Source organism: Protopterus annectens, chromosome 3.part0 (genome assembly GCF_019279795.1).
Source record: "Protopterus annectens isolate FY-2018-M chromosome 3.part0, PAN1.0, whole genome shotgun sequence".
Taxonomy (NCBI): domain Eukaryota; kingdom Metazoa; phylum Chordata; order Ceratodontiformes; family Protopteridae; genus Protopterus; species Protopterus annectens.
Genome location: NC_056731.1, coordinates 144,336,968 through 144,352,111, shown reverse-complemented (window position 1 = coordinate 144,352,111; position 15,144 = coordinate 144,336,968).

The following is a 15,144-nucleotide window of genomic DNA, read 5'->3' as shown; positions in this document are numbered from 1 at the left end:
AATATTCAAATTTTCCCGTAGATGGATGACTGCCTGATTCAGGCAGACAGTCAGAAAACCTTCTATCCTCTCTGGGGTACACCATTAATGAAAAGAAATCAAAACTAGTCCCCAGTCAAAAGACTGTATTCCTGGGAGCAAGCTTGGACACAGCATCCCAGATGGCATTCCTCACTCCAGATAAACAAGTCTATCTGACAGACTATTTTACTCAAATGGCCACCAGAATGCAACTATCTGTAAGGAAAATCCTGCGGGCCCTAGGGTTCATGGCCTTATGCATCCTACTAATTCCATATGCCAGACTGCATATGAGGAAACTTCAATGGTACTTAAAAAGTCTTTGGTGCCAACATTCTCAGGACTTGGAAACCATCATTCCTATCATTCCATGTCGAAGGACAGAGTTTCTTAGGTGGGCAGCAGCATGCAACCACAACAAGGGGCTTCCCTTTACACAACCCCACGCTGCCCAGACCCTAACCACAGACACATCAGCCTATGCCTGGGGAGCACACATGGACAGCAAATGCATTCAGGGCCACTAGAGCCCAAGTCAAATTCATCTGCACATCAAACAAAAAGAGATGCTAGCTGTGCAGCATGCTCTGACAGCTTTCAGATCCCTACTCTCATCAGGACACCTGCTAACTTTAATATTTCCATTTTAACAGTTGTATTTAACCTATTAATTAATGTCCCTGCACTTCCCTCTCAGCCTTGTTTATAGAACAAATGCACTTATCTAACTTCCCTGTAGAACTTAAATTGTATATCTCACCAAGCACTTACTCCAAATATACTTAGAGCTCATCTTTCCTGTTAAACCATTATCACTGTAAATGCTCCACCATGCTGACTGATAGATTTATATTTTTACTGTTAATAAAGACTTACTTTCAACATCTTTTTCATTCTAAGCTCCTGATAATATACATTTACTGAACAGTTTTGTCCTAATGTCAACTTCATCTGAATCAGGCTTTTTTACTTGCAATGTAATACAAAATTAAACATTATTTATTTTCAACAACCCTGCTGCTCTTCAGCTTTGAACTTAAATCTATGCACTTCAAAAGGAACTGTTCTTTTATTTGTGTAACTGTTGGCATCAGCTTTACTGTTCCATGATTATAAGTCACAGCATATTACTAATAATCACAGCTCTTCTTTGATTTACGGACTTGTGTTGAGCCAACTGCTGTTGGATACACGAGCTGTAACCTGGCGTTTTTACTAGTTTTGAGTGTGGTTACTCTGAAGTTACTATTTGATTTTGGTGTAAATATAAAGTATTTATTTAGATTGTCTACCAGGGTAGTACATTGATCACAACAGATCATTTGCAGGCATAGCCCAGAGGATGAAATTCACAAAAAAAAAGCATAATAAATTCACAGAGTAATCACAGAAAGTAGATAACTGCATAGACAATTGATACAATACATAAATATTAACAGAGTAGAAAAGCATACGTGAAGTGAAATAATTTTAGTAGTAAATGTGAGAGGGAAGCAGAAGATGGGAACAGAGGGCGAAAACAGGGGTGATGTAGTTGAGGAGGGAGTTAGGTTATGTGTCCAGAGGAAAAAGAACTTGCAATCAATTTTTGATGTAGGTGACTTTTCATTTGAGCTCTGAATGTGGAGAAAGAGGAGACTTCTTTTAGGTACAGGGGGAGGGAGTGACAGCATTTGGGTGCAAGAATGGAGAAGGAATGGTTGATACAGTGCAGTTTGTTTTGGGGTGTCTGGAGTAAGGTAGTTAACTGGAAGGGGTTGTAGGTAGGCCGTTTTATTATGGAGTTTGGCTGTAAGATGTGGGAAGGAACCTGGTTGAAGCAGTTTGAAAAGAAGAAACATTGGGAGTAGCTCAACTATTTCAGAGACTGGTAGCCATTTTGGCTTTGGAGAAGGTGATGTATTGATGTTCTGAGGGAGTGGAAATGGACTGGCAGATTTTGTTTTTAATAGATTGTAGAGTGGATGATTTTTTTTTGTAGAGGTTGTGGCCATGATGGGGATCCTGTTTTAAGTTGAACAAGTAGGATTCCTTTGTCTATTGCAGATCTAGCAATAGGAAATAAACTTGCCTTCAATATTAAACCTCCTCCAACAAACACACCCCAACACAGAATTACACTTATAGGCACCGATTATGCATTTATTATGGGCAATACCTAAAAGCTACAAAACAGTAAAAAATCTGGAAGCCCTTGTTAGATGTCAACCTTTCATTTGATACACATATAACTGCTACCAACCAAGAATGCAGAGTTACCCACCAATCTGCTACTGGTTCATAGGTTCATAGGTTGGTACTAGGCTATCGTCCCTAGGGCCTATATAAGCCTAGCCATAACAATTCCCTGGCTACAGTTTGAAAACTGTGCTAGAGAAGTAGTAGTTGCCCTTTATACAGCTGTTACCAGATCAATTACAGAGTACTGCAACCTGTCCTCCAACCTACTCACATGACATTTGTTGTAGTTGGAGAAGGTACAACGTTTCCTCACAAAAAGTAATCAAAGAATTCACGGCTAGTGTTAGACTGAAAGAATGTAAAAACTCTATATGTCTTCTCTGTATCTTGATGCCTGTTTAAAGGAAACCTTTGCCCACTATACAGAACATGAAATCATAACGTTTCTGTATGAAAATATTTATTAGACTACCAGTACATCCAATAAACTGAAGACAAAAGGACGCTCAGTTAAAATTAATATTGCCCATACTATGAAAAGCGATGGCTTTATATCTCAAGAACTTCCATGCTTGTGAGATAAATACCATTTGTCAATTAAACTCAACTGATCAACTCTCACATTCAAGAAGGAATTGGCTGAATACATGGAATCCCACAAATTTCATCATGGGATCCAGGGCATCTTGTTTTCTAATGGCTACAAGTCTTTGAGCTTATTCTCAAATAATGTTTGTCCAGTCAGCTGTTTTTGTCCATGGATACCTGCCCTGGGGGAATTAAGCAATTATGAGAATAATAAAAAGGGGGGTGCTCTGATTAGGGAGACAGGAACTGGTGGGTTAGGAACCAAAGATTGCAAGCTTGGAGGAACAGATAGAAAGTTATATTAACAGGGAGCTATGACCTACTTTTGTGAATGGAGGATGGAAGGATGGAGTTTGTAATTAAGTTCGGGTAGTTGGAATCTTGAATCTCTTGGCATGAACAATTGTGAATTGCTGTTGTCAGTGCTCAAGAGACCGACTGCCATTGTTAGACTAGGAACAAAGGTAGTTGTTATAGAGCATAGCAAGTTGGGTTTTTCCTGTTTCATACAAGGGGGTTATGGTTCATGCTGATTTAGAATTAATTATTGGAGCTGCAGGAGTGAGGATCGTGTGGTGGCAGAAGCTAGGCCAATGGTTGGAGGAAGGATGGAGTGGGTCTGGGATAGTTCCCAATGAAAGGGTGTAGGGTTGCCATTTCCAGGACTTCATTCATTAGTGAGGTTTTCTCACAAAAAAAAAGTAAAGAGAAAAACTGCTGAGAGAATAGATGAGAAAGATGTGCTATGATGTAGTATGGGCAGGAGTAGTAAGATGAGTAGTTGTAGCCTTACCTCTCAAGTGTCCGACTATTTAGTAAGGTAAGTAGTGGCAGCCTTACCTCTCAAGTGTCCAGCTATTTAGTAAGGTAAGAAGTGGTAGCCTTACCTCTCAAGTGTCCAGCTATTTAGTAAGGTAACTAGTGGTAGCCTTACCTCTCAAGTGTCCAGCTATTTAGTAAGGTAAGTAGTGGTAGCTTTACCTCTCAAGTGTCCTACTATTTAGTAAGGTAAGTAGTGGTAGCCTTACCTCTCAAGTGTCCGACTATTTAGTAAGGTAAGTAGTGGTAGCCATACCTCTCAAGTGTCTGACTATTTAGTAAGGTAAGTAGTAGTAGCTTTACGTCTCAAATATCCGACTAGGTAAGTAGTGATAGCTTTACCTCTCAAGTGTCTGACTTTTTAGTAAGATAAGTAGCCGTAGCCTTACTTCTTAAATGTCCAACTAGGTAAGTAGTTGTAGCCTTACCTCTCAAGTGTCCAACTATTTAGTAAGGTAAGTAATGGCAGTCTTACCTCTCAAGTGTCCAACTAGGTAAGTAGTGATAGCCTTATCTCTTAAGTGTCCGACTTTTCAGTAAGATAAGTAGTAGTAGCCTTACCTCTCAAATGTCCAACTAGGTTAAGTAGTGGTAGCCTTACCTCTCAAGTGTCCAACTAATTAGTAAGGTAAGTAGTGGTAGCAGTAGCTCTCAAGTGATTAGTTTTGGTATTTCTGGGTTCTCTGATTTGAAGATTTGTACTTTCCCAGTTGTCATGAACCATATTATGGCTTCACATTCCACCAATTATAGTCTCCTGATCTCTACAGCAGTTGGTGACAGACCTAACATTAATGGCCATGCACACTCCAAGAAGTCAGGTCATAAAATGTTTCAGTATGGGGTGAGGGGCAGGCTTGGGAAGCTTGTTGTTTTGGTAACTATTAAGCATGTAATGTAATACACTGAGTAGTATTTGGCAGAGTACCCAGAACTGTTTGCTGCATGAGGTGGGCTTTTCTTTATAAATTGGTTGAGGTGGGAAGACCTTTCTGAATAAATAATGCCACAAATTTGAGTTGCAGACTTCATATTCTTTTAAAATGTAGACTGCTGAAATTGTCTCCAAGGTATGCAGAGTAAGGGTCTGCTTACCTGCCAGGAGGAAAAATAGCATGATCAGTGTGCTGTGAGTAATACCACTGACCTAATCTCACTAGAGGGTCAGGGGGACAGAGGTAAGGTGTGGAGGAGAAAAAAAAGCAAGGAAAATAGATGAAAGAAGAAAGTTGCAGCCAATTTCAGGTGGGAGTTGACCAGAAGGTTGTAGAAGGTCATCACGCGAGTCACATCTGGCTTGCTCCCCTACAGTCATTGTTAATCATCAGGCATTTTGTTCAGTGCCCAGTATGTTGCAACACACATACCTCACAAAAATAAAGAATTTTGCAGATGTCTCATGTTAACATCATATTTTTGGGGTGTTCCTGATACAGTTTGTGGTTTCTGGGAAATCATGAATGACTGAAGTATGTAAATAATGACAGGCATTTGTGTTTCAGACTTGATTTTCCTTAAAAAAGTATGCTAATAAGAGCAATATTTAGAATCTGTCCATTTATTTGGGCTTTTGTCCCTCTCTTATTTCTGACTTTGACCAGATTCTTGCACTGACAGGTTGAAAGATATGGCAAAAATGCCTAGCATTTCTTTCCTCGGGCTATGGTCTGGTCTTCACAGAAGGTGTGGTTTCCTGGTTAGCCTTTTACTTATCAGTTGATTACATAGTGACAGGCAGCAGATTTACCTACTCCATATACTTGAGATAATGCATTCTAAGGCACAACCCATTATTCATTAATTTCTAAGTCAGAAGAGCAATATCTGGAGTTAGGCCCAGATTCATTTGTTACTCCTCTCACTTAATTTGCCTTGCCCAGAATGCCTTGCTGATGCCATTAGAGGAAGTGATCAGCAGCGGCTTTATATTTGCCTAGAGGATCAGTTAGCTTTGGCTAGGGAGTGGCATAGCAGTTAATGTCTTGCATTAATGGCTAGGTGTTTCTACTGAGAACATCTACATTACACAAATGGGCTGTAACATGGAGGGCAGCAGGGTTAAGAAAAGGAGGGATCTTGGAGTTATCAGAAGGATACAGTTATGGTAGCTAGATCAAATCATGTAGAAGATGTATTAATCACAGGGTTAGCAGGGTGACTCCATGATTGGGTTTACTAATATTAGAATACTGGGATTTTTCTGACTGGGATCATCTTCATCTCTGGTACAGGTATGATGGGATATATCTGAATGAGATTGGTGTTGACTTTTTAAATTTATGCATGTCTCTTTTTGTTGAAAGATTTGGGATTGGGTATTATAAAGGTTTAGAGTAGGCAGAATTTGCATTTAAAGTTATGTGACCAGGAAACAAAAAAGGGCAGGGGAGGGGAAGAGTGCCATTTAGGCAGTTGTGTGTGTGTGTGTGTGTGTGTGTGTGTGTGTGTGTGTGTGTGTGTGTGTGTGCGTGTGTGTGCGTGTGCGTGTGTGTGCATGTGTGTGTGTGTGAATAGGCCAAAGGTCTCCTGTTTGAAGGCAGCTATCCTTGTTCCTTTATTGGGTCAATGGGAAATAGGAGTGAGTGGTATAAGATACAGCTCTTTGAAATATAAGGTTATCGAGAGTGAGCAGTATGAATTTTACTCTTCTCAACATTATTGCAGTGCTGGTAAGTGGCATGTAAACATGCCTGCCAGTTGAAGACTGTTTTGTTTGATAGATCTTTTATGTGCATATGGTTATTGATGGTGTATACATCTGCATATATTTGTCGATGGTAATAAAATTTGCTGTAATGCAAATTTGACATGATTAGTGTGTATCGTGGCATGGGCAAAACACCAATACCCTAGGAAACTATGATCGTACATGGAGTTCTATTTTATTTGTTTAAAGTGGAACAGTCCACGTGTGCCTCCTTTCAATGGTCACTTTGAAGCAGTTTTAAATTTGACCAAGGTCACTTAATATTAATGTTCCAATAAGTTGAACCCAGGTGTGACAGCAACACCAAGATTGTGCATACTGCAGCAAAAACTATAAACACTCTCTAAACTGCGAGCAAAACACCACAGAGCCAACATAAGTAACACAATTTATTCAGAAAATAATATACAGGTTAAGTACTTTCATCTTTAAAATGATCAGCCTTCATCAGAACACTAAACACAATATCCACTCCACATATAAACACTGCCCAAAGCCCCATGTGACAATAAAGTCCAATCAAAAGTAACAATAAATTACATACTTAATCAATTAGATAGTACAATTCATAATAAATACAAATAAAAAATGGTCTGCTTTATTCCAAATTCCTTTCTATTATGAATTTATAAAATTACATTTTATTAAAAACAGAATATCAACAAACATACCAACAAACCTAACAGCAGAAATAAGCATTGATAAAATACGTGTTAAAATAGATATTTAGAATTGAATGCAGAGCTTATAACTTAGCTGCACAAATTTTCAGGGCACTCGAAATATATTATCATTCAACCCAGGATGTTTCTGCATCTAATCTGAGTTGCCACATTAACTCTTTATTCTCTACTCTATTTTCCCAGGATCCTCCTCTCTCACTCAGAGAAACCTGTTCTAGCATAAAAATCTAAACTTAACCCTGACCACATGCTTTTGCATGCTCATAAAGAGTATTATTCTGATTACCATGTTCAACATCATAAATATGCTCATAAGTATGTTTTTTTTCAAAATTCTTTTGTCTGAATGTTATCAGGGGGATTTAATTTGTTTCTAGTATTCCCCACTCAGTGGGGTTGAATGGTTTAGAAAAGTTATTTTGGAATGTAAATTTTTGACAAACTCAAATATATTGCTGATTAGTGAATTTATGGAATTGATTTTGTATAATAATTTTAATTTTTTAATGGTGAATTTTATAAGCAAACTAAAGGAGTGGCAATGGAAGCTTGTTGTGCTCTCATTTAAGCAAATGAAGTATTGTATTATTGGGAAAAGAAATTCATCATGAGTTCTGCTTATGCCTTTGACTGGCATTTTTATACTCAGTTCCTAGATGACATCTGTACTCTATGGAAGGGTACAATGGACCATACAAATGGTTTCTTTGAGTATATTAATAATACCACTACATGTTTGAAATTTATCTATTTGTATTCTGCTGAGAGTATTAATTATTTAAATGTTCTTTTATATAAAGATACAGCAGGTAGTAGATTGCATTCAAAGGTGTACCAAAAAGACAACTTTCCAACTCCTATCTGCATTATTTAAGTGAACATCCCTCCTATCAGATAAAGAGCATTATAAAAAGATAATTGATTAGGGCAGTCCATATGACATCTGATTACCAGGAATTTTTAAAAGAGGTTGAATATATTAGACAACTGTTTTTAGATAGAGGCTACCCTTTAGATTTGATTATTAAGATGAAACATGAGGTTGGGATAGGACGTTTGAACCCATTTTGGGGAGGGGTACAGAAGTTATTGTGAATAGAATTAATTCTGATACTATAGCACAAAAAGCTTTTGTACATGCATTCAATTCTAAATCTAACAATATAGAAAATATATATTAACAAGCATTGGGGAGTTTGACTTATTTTCTAGGTATTAAAGATAGTGTATGCAAAGCCAAGTTTTATAAGGAGATAAAACAAAAATCTCAAGGAAATTTTGCAACACAGCAGAACAAAATATGTTAAAGAATAAAAAAAATTGTATACTTATAAATGTGTGGCTTGCAAACAGTGTTGCTATCTGTACAATGGGGATTTGGTCATTAGATCCACACGGCATTTAATTGCAACAGTAATGGGGTAATTTATTTGGCTCAGTGTTTGAGCTGCACCAGTTTTTATACAGGTAAAACATAAAGAATTTTGTAAAGGGGTGTGGTCAGAGTAAGTTTGGATTTTCTGTGCTAGAGCAGGCTCCTCTGAGTGAGAGGGGAGGATCCTGGGAGAATAGAGTATAAAGAGTTAATGTGGCGATTCAGATTAGATGTAGTAACATGGTAACATGCCCTAGGTTGAATCAATTTCCAGTGCCCTGAAAATTCTCATAGCTAAGTTATGAGCTCTACTTTCAATTTTAAATATTTATTTTAACACATATTTAACCAATGCATATTTTTGCTGTTAGGTTTGTTGGTATGTTTCTTGATATTGTGTTTTTAATATACAGTAAACTCTCAATTAACCGGAATTCAAGCAACCAGAAAAAAATTGAAGAAATACAGCACAGTATGAACAATTCAGTTTTTTCATGTGTTGCACTTTCTGTTTTCCCTCAGCAGAGACAAACCTTATATTTTAAGAGTTTTAGAGTTTTATAAAGGAAGATGCAAATAAATTCCCTCTCTTCCCAACCTGAGAACAAGTTAACCAAACAAGTCAAATCACTAAAATGTCAACACTTGCTCTATTCTCACTCAGTCAGTTTGCATCAGATTGTACATTCTCTCTCCAATCTCTCACAAACACACAGTCTCTTCAGCTTTCACACATGTATTCACTCACTCTTTTTCTCCTCTCTCACACATACTCTTCAGCTTTCATACAGCCTTCTGATCTCTCACACATTTTTGTATCTGCTTTTATACATGCATTCACTCACTCTTTATCTCTCTGATCTCTCACACAGACTCTCTTCAGCTTTAATGCATCTGTCCAATGTGTCACACACAGCCACTTCTGCTTTCAAACATGGATTGACTCTCTCTCTCTGTTCAATTCATTCAATTCCAATTCACTCAGCATACCACCATGCTTTCTAGCGGAAATAAAAGTTTAAAATATTATTCCAGGCTTTTAATTACTGTATTTTAATATTAAAATCAAATAAATACAGTGTTTATGGTATAGTATAGTATAGTATAGTATAGGGTACAGTATCTGTCAGGTCTATTTTTAATAGTAACTCTCAAGCAACCAGAAACTACACTTATCCGGCATCTACCAGTCCCCATGGGTGCTGGTTAACTGAGAGTTTACTGTAATGTCATTTTATGAATTCACAATAGAAAGAGATTTGGAATCAAGTAGACCATTTTTTTTGTTTTATTTATACTCGTTATGAATTGTACTAATTAATTGATTAAGTGTGCAATTTATTGTTACTTTTGATTGGAGTTTGTCACGTGGGGCTTTGAGAAGTATTTATATGTGAAGTAGATATTGTGTTTAGTGTTCTGATGAAGTCTGATAATATTGAAGATGAAAACACTTAACATTTATTATTTTCCAGATAATTGTGTTACTATCACCTTGTCAGCTCTGTGATGCTTTGCTTGCAGTTCGGAGGCTCTTTATAGGTATGGCAGTAAATGAGGTGCTGTAATGGTTTTGCAAGTTGTAAGAATGAGTTTTACAGGTGGTCTTTACATATTTAATTTTAGCTGTGGTAAGTGTAATATTCTGTTTTGATACAAATCTGCCATTAAGATTAACCAGACCTACAGAAATGGTGGATGTCCACAGAGATTTTGGTAACATTGCTGACAACAGAACAAATTTGTGAGTATAAAATGATAACCACACCTATAAGATTTTATAAGACCAGTAAGTGACCTGTGTTTTAAAAAGCATCTCTTGAAAAAATCATAATTATTTTAATAGATTTATATAGTCCTACTAAGAATCAGGATAGCAATATAATATGGTATTCTGTCATCTTAATGAAATACTTAATAAAACACAAAGGGAATTACAAAATGTTTTGAAAAAGGCAAATATAAGCTGAGTTTGTGCAACAATGGGGAGACTACAGAATGAAACTATATGTGCTTGCCCAGGATTAAATGTATACAGAACAGTCAGGTAATTGCAAAGGAAGTAAATGTATCTTACAGGAGTAATTATAAGATAATACTGGTACTCTGAAAGAGTACATGCCAGGTACAATTCATTGTTCAGGTTTAAAATATAAAAACAATTGAAAAAATGCATGTTTTTACTGAATGTTTATTTCAGAAATAATGTGACATATGGCAACTAGTGGACAGCATGGGTACTTTGAATAGTCATCTCCAACCACACTGAAAAACAATGCTCTGTTGTTTTTAGACAGAGTTTGTATGTTGTTTTACCTTTTGTTATTAGCCTTTAACAAAGAAACTCAACACCCTTCTGCATTCAGACTAGCACAGTCTGAACGATACACTTACAAAATACATGCACAGAGCCCTTGTGACGAAACCTAACTTGTATTCATTCAGTATAGCAGCATAGAGAAAGGTTTACCTGCTTATTCTCTGTAAAGCCCATTCTCCTTTACTCATTGTTAATATATCATAACTGTAGCTGTTTAGGTATTTTAGTATCATGGGTTGTAGTGAAACGAAACTTACGTCTCCCTTTCTCCACTGTTTTATTGCAATGCAGAGGGAGAAAAAAAACTGTGCTTTGAATGACTTAATTATATGAGAAACTGAACAAGCAACAGTTTATGTTAAATTTCTTTTCATCAGTTTATGTAAAATCAAAGAGAAACATAATAAAGATAAACTAATACAGTACCAATAGCAGGGTGAAAACTTATCTTTAAGAAATACAAATAATGGCATACATCAACTAAATTTCTGCACTAAAATCACAAACAAAACTAAGTTTAGTAGAAATGGATCAATAAACATACAAAGTTCACAGACTTAAAGAAAAGCGATGTCTTTATTAAGTCAAATGTAGTCAGACAGTAGTGTTGCATAAATCATCAAACAAATCAAAAATAAAATGCAGAAATGAAATAAAATCAAGGAAGCTGGAAGTACATTCTTTATGTAGCAGTCAATATAATACAGTTAAGTATTGTTTTACAGCACTGCAGTTGTGATAACAGGCCACTGAAATGAAATAAACCATGTGACTTTAGCAATCAGTGCATCAAACAGATTTTTTGCAAGAAAAGAAATATTCTGCTTTAAATCCATCAACTTAATCAAAGGGCTCTCTACTGAAATATTGTCATTCAAAATGCACCCCCCCAAAAAAAGACCAAAACCCAGCAAAAAAAAAGAATCTTCAATATCGCTCTTCCACAGTAAACGTTATTATTGCCCCCCCCCAAAAAAAAAAAAACTTTTATATACCACTCTGAGATCTCCAAACCACAGAGAAAAGGGTATTTTCTGAGAAATGGCCTTTTCAGACTTGGTATATGGAAGCCTGTTTTCCGGCCATTCAGTGTCCATGTTTCAGGACTCACTCTAGTAGGTTCCCCCATTTCAAATCGTTGCCAAATTGAAATTTGATGGTCAATGGAAGCTGCAGACAAATTCAGTGGCAAATATAATATATTTGCTATGAATAAAAGCTGTTATCAAGCAAATAAAATACTGAACACATGGCAAAAGAGCATGTTTGGCAAATGCATACATTTAATTGGAAAATCAGTCAGAATTTGTCTTTTCTGTCTTAGTGTTTGTAGATATATTATACAGTGTTTCATTGGAAATATACAACTAGCTATTTTAGGAATCTTCTCTTATTGCTTGGTAGTTCAGTAAAATAAGCCATGCCAGCCTTCACAATAACATGTTCAAACAAAATAATTCCATCAAGATTTGAAGCATTAGTACATTCTTATGAAAACCATTAGATGATATTCTGCAAGCAATATTTTCTTATATTCCCCTAAGAAGAAATAATGCAATAAACTGCATACATATACCAAAAAATGTTACTTGCAGCTGAAATGAATTATGTGAGTGTGATTGACAGTAAATTATCAGAGCTTCTGACAACAATATGGCATACTTATATACCTAGACATGGTCTGTGTGAAACTTCAAGTTGTGGTCACTGCAGCATTTTGTGATATGAAATACATGTCTTCCAGAACAAGCTTACACGCAACTGGAAACTGGTTTTAAATTCCTCAAGCAATGTATAAGCTACATGGAAAAAAAGTAGTAGTAGTTTAGGACAGCAAGACACTAGTAATAAAACCCTTATTAGTACATCTTTTTAGACATTTGGGAATAATTATTCAATATGCAGTTTATTCACTGAAGGTAGAAAGAGCTAATATTACCTTCTCACTGATTCAGCATTACCACAATATGTAGCACTGTCACAACTAACAGTTTTTCGATTGTTTAATTATGTTTACTAAGACTATTTACTTCCTGGTGCATGACAGTGTAATATGACATGACTGAATTTTTGTTCTCATTCTTGTCTTAATACTGGTTAGCAAACTACCTTGTTTATCCAGTCCAATGCAGTCTTAAATTGTTGTGATGCTTTGTGTCTGTCTCTCATGACCCCACCAACTGGCTTTAGCTACCCTACCAAATGCAGGCAAAGTTAAGCTAAGGAGTACCATCCATCCTCAGATAGTTTAGAAGTTTCATTATGCCCTACTGGCAGTCCCTTTGTCCAATGCCCAGCATGCAATGATGTTAAGAGAGCACAGATGATCTACCATTGCATGTCACAATTAATTTTCTCAGCAATAGGGTCTCATTTTCATTGTCATCTAGAGCACTAACAGAAAACCCCACTCCTAATTAGAAAAAAATGGTGTTTCCATATACTCTTCCTCATCCGACTTTTATTCTTTCCAAGACCACATCCATTAAAGAAACCAAAGCTGCATGGGTCTTTCCAAGACCACATCCATTAATGAAACCCAAGCTGCACGGGTCTTTCCAAGACCACATCCATTAAAGAAACCCAAGCTGCATGGGTCTTTCCAAGACCACATCCATTAAAGGAACCCAAGCTGCATGGGTCATTCCAAGACCACATCCATTAAAGAAACCCAAGCTGCATGGGTCTTTCCAAGACCACATTCGTTAAATTAACTCAAGCTGCATGGGTCTCAGTCAGGGATCGTTCTTCTGTTTAATGGAGCAAGTCCATTGCAGCTAACATATTTTTAGGCAATTTGTTTTGCTCCTGTGATATATGGATGATGTGTATTATTAAGTATCCCATTCTCACTTACACTATTGTATTAATGCAACAGATATTTTACATTACCAGACTGCATTTCCTAGACAGGCACTCAAACCAAGTGTAGATAATTAGTAATAGTAATTTAAATGTATGTCATGGAGCTATCTTTGCAAAATAGACTAAAACATCTTGAAATACAACACTGAGTACATGATTCTTTTCTACATATGAACGGTAACGACTTGTTAGGTAGCAATGCAAAATATACTATTTTTTTTACCCTACTGAAGCAATCTTATATTCTGCTTTCTGTTTTTTTCATTTATGTATTGTACTCTGCTGTGTCTAATGGTTTGAAATCTATAGAGCTCATCACATTTTCTTAAAAAAATTGAATATAGAGTAGAATAAAGATTAAAGTACTGGTGCTGTTCAAAGGTGGTTATGCTGAAAACATTGTTTCCAGATTAACTATATCAGTATTTATTTCAGACAGACACACATACAAAAGAAAAGCATTCATTCACCTCTTCACATAAATGATGCAGATTACACATGAGTATTAATAAGATAACCACTTATGACTTTAGAGTTTCAAGAAATGCAGTACTTAACCAAGCATTTGCACATAACTTGGTCAAATCAGAAACAGTCACAGTGTGACATTTTACTGAATAACAGCTAATCAGAGTACCTACATAATTCTGAATTTAGACAAATCGCCAGTCTTCCTCCAGTCCTGGCCTATGAATTTTTGACATGTAGCTAAATGCTGAAGTTGTCAGATATATCATAGAGGCACCTGGCTGAAAAAAAAAAAAAAAACACGTGCATCTCTTTATTTTATTGTTGTGATGTCAGATATTTCACTCGCAGAATTTCAGTTGTTCAGTATTTCACTCACAGGATTTCAGTTAAGTGAGTTGCCTGAATTTTACAATTTAATTGGATTAAGTTCAAAGTAGTAACACTCAGCTGCCTGTGTATGTGTGCCAATTACAAGAGCAGCTAAATACTGCATTTTCTCTGTGGTGTTTCCAGACCACAGATTTTAACATGTGGCTCTGTATCTTCATGTTTAAGTATTGTGTTTCTCATTATTACATTTATTTTTCTACTGCTATACACACAGTGGTCAGGCTACCTTAAAGATGTGTTGCAGTCATATGTTCTTCCCCGTTATGCACTGATTTCTTATGATGTTCTTCCCTATTATGTGCTTATTTAATAAGGGAAGTTTCCAAGATGTTAATAACATTTGTAATTTATTTAGAAATGAATGACTCTCATAGTTTTAAATGACCTGTGAAGTGGTGGCAGATGTTCCTGGTAGGTACAAGACTGCCAGCCAATGTCTTATAAGAAAAAAAAATTAATAATTTTTACTTCGGAGTTTAAGCAATTGGGGTTTTATCAAAATTCTTTCATTACTATTTACTCTGCTGCAGGATTCCTAGCTGGAGTACTCTACATCAGATATTATGTATATAATGTTCCTGTTTTAGCCTGAGAAAACAGAAATGTGGCTTTGTAAAATAATCACATATCTTGATAGATGCCATGATAGTCATATACTAAAATAAATATGCGATCCAATTGTTTCAGCTCAAAACCATTTGCAAAACAGATTACAAAAATCACT